Source organism: Crocuta crocuta, unplaced genomic scaffold (genome assembly GCF_008692635.1).
Source record: "Crocuta crocuta isolate KB4526 unplaced genomic scaffold, BGI_CrCroc_1.0 scaffold348, whole genome shotgun sequence".
Classification (NCBI taxonomy): Eukaryota; Metazoa; Chordata; class Mammalia; order Carnivora; family Hyaenidae; genus Crocuta; species Crocuta crocuta.
Window position 1 is genome coordinate 233,288 of NW_027529573.1, and position 9,402 is coordinate 242,689.

Here is a 9,402-nt window from a genome sequence, read left to right on the forward strand (position 1 = left end):
GCTGGCTGGCGAATCAGGACTTGCCATGGTGAGTGTGTGTGTGTGTGTGTGTGTGTGTGTGTGTGTGTGTGTGTAAGTTTTTATTTTGCTATTTCTGTCAATAACCAGACAGCTGATGATATATATCTTTGTACTGGCTTTTGTGAGTAAACTATTATAAAAAATAGTGGATTAAAAATGAAACATTTTGAAGCTTACAACTATGTATTTGACTACTTCCTCTGTGACCATGGAGACCAAGCTCTCTGGGCCCACATTAGCCAGATGCAGCATCTGTGAACAGAAGATGGGTGACATTGGGAGCAGAGAGTGAGGCTGAGCCCAGGGGTTTGTGTCTCACTTCCCCACCTGCCTGTGTCTCTGTGGTAATGGTTGCTGTACCACAGAACACAGTAATACTCAGCTTCATCCACTATCTGGGCCCCTGTGATGGTGAGGATGGCCTTCTGTCCAAGGAGGGAGCCAGAGAATCGGGCATGGACCCCTGGGATCCGGTAGCTGGTACCACCTATCAGACCCTGGGGTGCCTGGTAGGGCTTCTGTTGGACCCAGCCAGCATAATTACTGGTGGTCACGGCCCCAGTGCTGGAGCCACAGGTGAGTATGACTGTTCCTCCAGGAGTTGTTGAGAGTGAAGCTTGCTGAGTCACTATTTCCTGGGAAGTGGCCCCTGAAAATAGGTGAGAGACCAAAGAGCTGGAGACAGGACAGGGGCATGAAGGCTCAGTGTGGCCTCTCCCACCCCCAGTCCAGAAAGTCCCCCTGACCTGTGCAGTGAGCCAGAAGTGTGAACAGGAGAAGAGTCCAGGCCATTGTGTAGATGCCCCAGTGTTGAGCTTCACAGCACAGCTCAGCAGAGTCAGTTTGCACAGCTCTCATGATAACTGTTACCACCTGTGGGGGCAGGACTCTCATGTAAATGAGCTTCCCTCCCAGGAGTTCTCAGCAACAGTAGTGACAGGTCACAGCTACTGAGCTGTTGCATGTCGGTGGGATCCCAGGCCTGGAGGACCCACAGCTAGCCCTCCTCTCATATCTGCCTCCCAGCCATCATTGTGTTCGTTGTTGATGGAAGGATGTACTCCTACAGGTTTTCCCTTCTTCTCCCCCTCTAATTCTCAGGTCTGCCTTTTGTAGTTCCTCGTGAATGTGACTTTCAGTGCCTGGGGTTCTATATACAGGAAACTGGCAAAGGAATCTGGGGATATGGTGGAATAAATGCACCACTGCTTTCCTTTCTTCTTTATTCCACATCATACACAGCAGCCATCTCTAATGAGTGGAAGAGCCAGGATCTTGGGTACTACTGGTGTCTCAACTTAGGTCCCCCTTAAACACAGCTCCCACTGTGTATACCTAGACACATTATCTGTCAACTGTCCCATATAGGTCTTTTCTAGAGCCCAGGAACATTCCATAAGTTACATTTGAGTAGTTTATAGTTTCCTATTGCTCTAGAACTGTAATAGATGATGTGATAACTATCTTATTAGTACTTGCCAAATATTCCACATGATGTTTTTATTATTCTCCTTTCCTCATGACAGACAGCTCTACTAACACAGGGTTGTATGGCTCAAATGGCAGAGTGCTTACCTCATACAGTGTGTGCAGAACACTTGTTTGTCTCCGATTTTTTCAAACCTAGTTTCTTTCTTGGTCCCCTGAAAATAGGTCACAGCAATTTTTCCAGTTGTAGAATATGTGATTCCAGATCCAGGATAGGCCTAGTAAAGTGTTGTGATTTCTTTTTGAGAATGAAAATTGTGAGATATAACAATTTATTTCTTACTTTTAAAGGTATCCAAAAATATTACAGACTGGGAAATCCCTAGTGGACTGCTGGACTCAATGGTGTGATGGACCCCTGATTCCTTATAGAGTGTGCTCCCCGTCCTCAGGAGCCCTGGTGTCTTACCAAGGACTTTGAAGTACTTCCCAGTTCCTACTCATCTTGTTCAAATAAATCAATGTCAGCAATATAATGCATCATTGTGAGTTCTGTAGAACATGCAGATGGTCCAGTTTTCTTGGGCATATGTTGGGTAAGAAGAAGAGTAAAAATATTCTTGGAGCAATACTTTAAGTGTACAACTGTCTACTCTACATGAGTGTCAACAACACCTGACACTTCCATATGATAGGTATGGAAAAGTATGCATCCACCAGTTTTATGACTATACCTTTTAACTGAAATGATGTTAAGCAATATGCTCTAGAAGATATAGCACATCAGGCAGCTTTGATTGGGGTACAACTTGTCTGAGTTTACAATAGTCCACCTTCATCTGGCAGGATCCATATGTTTTGGTTGTTGCTGTTGGTTGTTTTTGTTTAGAAGCCAGATTGATGAACTAAATGCCGACATGTTGGAGACAAACACCACTCCATCATTATGGGTAACACGTTATCTCTGCTATTTTCCCACAATAATGTTATTTTGTAAATTTCCATCTTGAAGAAAATACAGCAAGGCACAGTTCTAGAGTCTTTCCCTTGGTCTTCTAAACTACCAATACTCTTACTTCTTGGCCTATTTTACTAGGCCAATAAACAAGCATGGAGATTCTCCTGACAATTATGAGAATAAGTCCATTGGGTGATTCTATAGACCCAAAAGATCAGCTGTAAGCTATACCTCTATTAGATGGAATATCCAGTTATCCCCACTGTAATGGAGGGCATGGTGATAATCTTGGTTCTTGAATATGAATGTCACTTGAACCATGTGTTCAACAATATTCAGAATATTTTCATATTTCCTCTTCTCCAGGGTATAGTCCATTAAATGACCAGAGGTCACTTTGGGACAGCAGTGAAGGAATCATTACTATATCTATTAGTCAAGAGGTGACTTCCTCACAGAGTCCAGCCTAAATTTCAGTTAAAAGTTTTCAGGCTTAAAAAATGGCTAGTGAGCAATAAAATGTATTATTTTATTTGGGGTGGTTGCATATAGTCCCTTATACATCCATTCTTTATCTTTTGGTAGTATAGATGGACAGTATCCTCAGTGGCTCCTTTGTGTCCTGTCCCCTGGAATACTGTCCCCCGGTAGCCATGCCCACTGCATTCTCAGACTGCTGCTCTTTGCCATAATTTAATCTACCATCTTCTTTTTAAATTTTTTTTAAATGTTTTTATTTATTTCTGAGAGAGAGAGAGAGACAGCATGAGCAGGGGAGGGTCAGAGAGAGAGGGAGACACAGAATCTGAAGCAGTCTCCAGGCTCTGAGCTAGCTGTCAGCACAGAGCCCGACACGGGGCTCAAACCCACAAACCATGAGATCATGACCTGAGCCGAAGTCGGACATTTAACAGACCAAGCCACCCAGGCGCCCCATACCATATTCTAATAATAAGAGGTTTCTCTGCCTTCTAATGTTTCGGGATCATATGATCCTGTTGCTATCAGAGAAAACAATTCAGTAATGGAATCCGTCTATCTTAGCCTGGGCCAACTAAGAACTACATGGCTGAGCTATGAGGTCAATGGGAACAGAAGAGCTGACGATGCTGTTTGTACTATGAGCCTACCTGTTAAAGGCCTCAACACACCCTGGAAACTAAAAACCCATCAGGGAACAGGTGAGTGGCAACAGCCATACCTGTCCATGTATTAACTTCTCATGATTCAAGAAGTGTCTGAGAAAATACTTTGCAATGCATGACAACATTTGCTGTGGACCAAGACCAGGTGGAGTATGCAGAAATAGGATTGTCAAAGATAGGTGCTCATTGCCAAAATACCTCAGAAAGTGAAAACTCTCAAAGCAGGGTTAGGAGGTGAATGGTGAGTCAAGCCAAGGGGAGGGACATGGGTCCAGGGTGGATCAGCTGTGAGGTTTTGTCTCACTACCCATACCTGTCACACTGTGCATATACAAAACTGCTCCCACTACTATGGTTTGCTCCACAGTTGGAGTCAGTATCATCTTCTTCCTGGATATTATGGATGGTCAGGTACCAAACGAGGTCAGAGCCAGAGCATGAGAAGCGTCAGTTAAGAAGGGAAAGTCCTAGAAATGATTCATTGGAAGAGAGAGAGATGGAAAAGGCAGCAAGGCTTCTGTCTGAATAGTAGGCATCTGTACCTGGGATATGTGGACTGTGGGGTTCTTCTTCAATCAAAAGACTTTAGTTCTGTTAGAGATTATTCTTCGGTTCCTCTTTGCAAATTACTTCCCTCTTACGTCATTCTCACAGATTTAAAATGCAGAATCTGGGGCGCCTGGGTGGATTAATCGGTTAAGCGTCCGACTTTGGCTCAGGTCATGATCTCGCGGTTCGTGGGTTCGAGCCCTGCATTGGGTACTGTGCTGGCAGCTCAGAGCCTGGAGCCTGTTACAGATTCTGTGTCTCCCTCTCTCTCTGTCCCTCCCCTGCTCATGCTCTGTCTCTTTCTGTCTTGAAAATAAAATAAACTATATTTAAATGAATGAATGAATGAATAAATGAATAAAATGCAGAATCTCAAGCCCCACTCCATACTCAAGGAATCAGAATCCAAATTTTATAAGATTCCATATGATTCGTATGCACATTGAAGTTTGAGACTAACTGATCTAACATATGCAGAAGGACATGTTTTGTTTTTGGTCACTGATCACTTCTCATGTTTCTATTCTGTTTCCAACCAACTTCTTCAGGAAATGAACTCTCTGCTTTATCAATTTGTGAATTTTTTGTTCAGAATAATGTACTCAGGGCTTCCCATTGAAAATAATAGACATCTACCTTTTCTCTCACTAGATCCACATGTGTTTTAATATGAACAAGATAATATTTACAACTTTACAACTCCACAATCTTTACAACTGGTAAACAATTGGAAATACTTAATGACTATCTTTATTTTTAATGTAACTTTAAAATATTAACCAATAATTGTTAACTTCTTAATACAATTATTAATAATTGTAAACTTGTTAGCTTTAAAATATTAAGCAATTATTGTTGACTTCTGAACTCAGGATAACTTACTTATATTAGCCTTTAATGTCAATAGTAGTGCTTGAAACATGACCAAAAATATGAAATATAAGTGAAACTATGATCACAATTGAGTAATTAATAAAAACCAGTTAGAGAGAAATTGTTCAAATTTAGAAATATACTGTTTGATGTATTAGGTTGCTAGGGGTGCCAGAACAAAATATCATAAGCAGGGTGGCTTCAACAAGAAGTTATTATTTCACAGATCTGGAGGCCCAAAGCCCCAGGTCCATAGGGTGGGGCCACATTCCCCTTGAAACCAGTAGGGGATTCCTTCCATGCCTCCCCATGACTACTAGTGGTTTGAAGACCATTTTTGGAATTCCCTGGTTGTGAACACAAACCCCAAACTCTGCCTCCAGCTTCCCACAGTACTCTCCTTGGCTTCTGCTGGCTACCTTATTATAAGCACACCAGACATACTGGACTAGGAGGCCACCCTCCCCCAGTATCATCTCATCTTAATTAATTACATCTATGACAACCTTATTTTCAAATAAGATCATATTCCTAGGTCCTAAGGGCTACGACTTCAATATATGTTCTTTGGGAGGATACAATTTGACCCAGAATATTATGGAAAAATAATTCTTTGCAAAAATTATTTATAATTTTTAATATTAAAAAATATACAAGATTCTTGCATTGCATTAAAATGCAACCTAGTATGATAAACTTTATTTAGAAATAACTTTTTAAGTTTATTTATTTACATAATCTCTACACCCAACATGGGGGTCAAATTTCCAACCCTGAGATCAAGAGTCACATGCTCTGCCAACTGAGCCAGACAGGTGTCCCAATAAAATTTGGAAATATACAAAATGAGAGTTTCCTCTGTTTGTTCTTAGCTAACAAGGAATATTGGAACTGTTTTTTTTTTTTCTGGAGGAAATGTGTTTGGCCTCAGTTTTTAGTTCTGATCCAGGCACATACTGTTCCTTATCTAATGCAAAATAATTGAAACTTGCTTTTTGTGGACCAGTTCCTCCCAAGCCATTCATATATTTGCTCCACTTTAGGACTCGAACAGGAATGGGAAGCAATCCAGACTCTCTGCATCACTGTCTCTATGAAGGTCAACATTTAGGCTAACCTGAGAACTCAGGTGTCTGGACATGGGATGCCAACATCACATAGTTTTGTTTGTACCCACACTCTGTTAAACAAAAGTTTGTCTTCCTTCCTCATCTGGATCTCCCACTGTGCCAAGCACTACTATAGTGTAGCCAGCAGTAGTTCTCAGCCTCGTACTCAGGCTAGGCCCCTGTGGAGGTCAGGGCAGCTTTGCCCCCAAGGAGGGAGCCTGAGAACCACGAGGAGGTCCAGGAGTGTTTCCTGTTTGTGTTGAAAATCAATGTCCTGGGGGCTTGGCCAGGCTTCTGCTGAAACCAGTATGGATAGTGAGCATCGGTGACTGCTCCAGTGCTGGAGCCACAGGTGAGAGTGACTGTCCCTCCTGGGAACACAGTCAGTGAGGGCTCCTGAGTCACCACAACCTGAGAACTGGTCCCTGAAATGAAAATAGACACATGTTAGGAATGAAGAATAAAAGCAGAGGGATCTCTCCAAAGTCTGGCCTCTGAAATCCCTATGAACCTGGGCAGTGGATGACGAGGGGGAGAAAGAGGAGAGGAGTCCAGATCATGGTGTGGACTTTCCAAAGTTCCCTGGCCTTACAGCTGATGCTGGTCTCTGGCTTGTCTCTTTTATCTGCTCCTCAGCTCAGGAGTAAAGGGTATATTTGGTGTTAACATATTACATTATGCAAATATGAACTTCATTTGGTACTGGGTCCTCAGGCCTGCTAGTAGAATTTCTACAAAGAGGACATCCGGGGTGGTTAAGAGCTCTGAATTTGACTCTTGGGAGGAAGCAGCTGCTGTCACCTCTAACTCAGGCCAGTGGGCATGGATGGGTGCAGAGCCTGTTCAGTTGGAACCATTTCAGTTACTTTCAGGCCTTGGCAGTTCTGAGCAGGTGCATAATGCCCCCTGGTGGCATCCTCAAGAGTCTCTTCATGGTGATGAGAATTCTGCAGAGGAAATGTAGCCTGTTCTTGCTCTCAAGAAGCAAGTGAATAATAAAAAAAATATCACCTACTCTCAAGTATCTCCAGAGTTTTCTTTTTCAGTTCCGTCTGTTTTATTTTTCAGTTCTATAAATTCCATTTGTTTTGATGACATCTATTTCAAGTCTGCATTTTCTGTCTTTTCCCTTTGTTATAAGAGTATTTGTTGCTGCTCATTAAATGGATATTATGATTGTTACCTAAAAATATCTGTCTCATAATTTCAACATGTGAGTCATTTAAGTGTTGGTGGCAGTAGATTCTCCTTTCTCATTCAAGGTTTGGTCTTCCTGGTTCTTAACATGACAGGTGATATTTTTTACTAGATCCTAGATATTTGGGATATTATATCATGTGATGTGGGTCCCCAATTATCATCCTTCAATCATTCAATCCTCTCATTGAAGTGCAACAGAATGTCAGTGGTTGTATGTCAGCTTCCCAGTGGCCCCAGAGGAAGTGGAGTGCTCACCCCCACTGCTGTGGGGCTGACTTCACCCTGGAAAAAGTGGGGCAATGATTGTCACCTCCCAGTTCCCATCAGGTGGTAGAGTGGGACAAGCTCCCTGGTGACCCCAGGAAGGGTAGCACAGGCCTGAATGTAGCTGCTTTGCTGCCTAGGATCAATGCACAGCACCTAATTGGGCCCATACTCTCCCCTCCCCGTACCAGGGAGAGGAGTGGTCAACTGCAAGGCCAGCTCCCCTGCTTACCACCACCTTATTAGTGCCTAATGTCAGGTAGGAGTCCCCAGTAAGCTTCTCACTGGCCCCATAGTTACCAGCAGGGGTACAGGAGTGTAGACCAGTTCTGTCTTGTAGCACCTCATTCAGTCTCCCTGCCAAAGGATGGGGTTGAAGTGAGCTCCCCCAGGACCCGGTAAAATCATGGGCGGGGGAGAACTGGAGTTCAAGCTAGGATATATTTTTATTCTTTTTTATTCCTCATGTGTTTGTGTTGAAACTTATTCTGTAATAATTTTATATTTGCAGAAAAAAATGCAAGGATACAGAGATCTCTCATATACCTTTCACCCAGATTATTCTAATGATAACATCGTGCATAACCATGGCATATTTATTAAAACAAAAACTGGACAGTGGTCCAGTGATATTAATGAAACTGGAGACTTTATCCAGATTTCACAAGTTGGTTTTTTTTTTATTTTTTTGCCACTAATGTCATTGTTTGTTCTGGGGTCCAATCCAAGTAACCACATTGCATTTATTCATCTTGACACACTAAAATCCTCCAATGTGTTGAGGTGTTCAATCTTTCTTTGTTTTCCTGAACTTGGGTATTTTGCCTAAATGCCCACCCCTAACATCACAACTGAAAACTCAGGTACCCAGCAAAGGTTCCAAGACAGCTTGATGCCTAAAATTCTTCTTTGGCATGTGTCCTCACATAACATCTCACATTGCAGTGCCTTGTCTCTGGACACAATGAGCCTCATCCAGCCCTGAGCACAGGAGCCTGAAAGGGAAGGGAGGGTCTTTGCTCTGACCCCTGGAGGAACAGAGTCCATGCTGTGGAGGACTGTCCACTTGCTGAAATGGTCCTCAGGCCCTGAACAACAAGAAAACTAAAAAAATTGTTAGCTGTTGTAAAGAGAGAGAGAAAAAAAAAAGCCAGCTCAACAGGCTCTGATTTTTACAACTTGGATCACCAGGCAAAGTTTGTGTCATGATGGTTTTTCTGTTGTCTTCGTCTTTGTTTCTCCTGAAGTCACATATGTTGCATAAGAAATTGTTAGGAAGGACATTGTCACCCACAAGTTACTTCCAAGTACAGTCAGTGTGTATTCAAGTTATTTTAAATTGCAAGAGAGTCAGTGTCCAGGGTCCTGAGCAGGCTGAGATATTTGCCCCACTTCCCCATGTGTGTGTCCCTATGAGCAGCACAGCTGTGTCAGATCTGACAGTAATAATCACACTTGTCCTAAAGCAGGAGCCCAGAGATGAACAGAACCCCAGCACTGGCCAAGTCATCTTTGGATCCAGAGAAAGGACTGGGGACCCTGGAGCCCTGGTGTTTACATGGTCTGAGTAGTGGTACAGGAGATATTAGGGAGGGCTCCCTGACTTCTGCTGGTACCACTGCACGCTATAGCTGCCAGCAATAAATCCACTGCTCAGGGTGCAGGTGAGTCTGGTTATTGTTCCAAGAGGTGCAGAGAGGGAGGGCAGCTGGGTTACCACAGCCTGGGATGGGGAACCTGCAAACACAGACACTTAAGGGTGATAGGGTTAGAGACCAGGGTAGAGTTTTTCAGGATATGATCCACAGGGCCATACACCAGCTGGAAGGGTTCCCTATGTCCCTGAGGCCTGTCC

The 9,402-nt window shown here is 43.1% G+C and overlaps 1 protein-coding gene across 2 annotated transcripts in view; it reads left to right on the plus strand.

Annotated features, from left to right (window-relative positions):
• The window catches only part of ZNF280B (zinc finger protein 280B), a 50,689-nt gene extending 48,717 nt beyond the window's left edge, over window positions 1-1,972 (plus strand). For both annotated transcript variants that reach the window (XR_013334509.1, XR_013334508.1), the window contains one exon: window positions 1,801-1,972. The gene's annotated coding sequence lies outside the window, so the exon portion shown is untranslated. The remainder of the gene's footprint in view (window positions 1-1,800) is intronic.
• The last annotated feature ends 7,430 nt before the right edge of the window (window positions 1,973-9,402 follow it).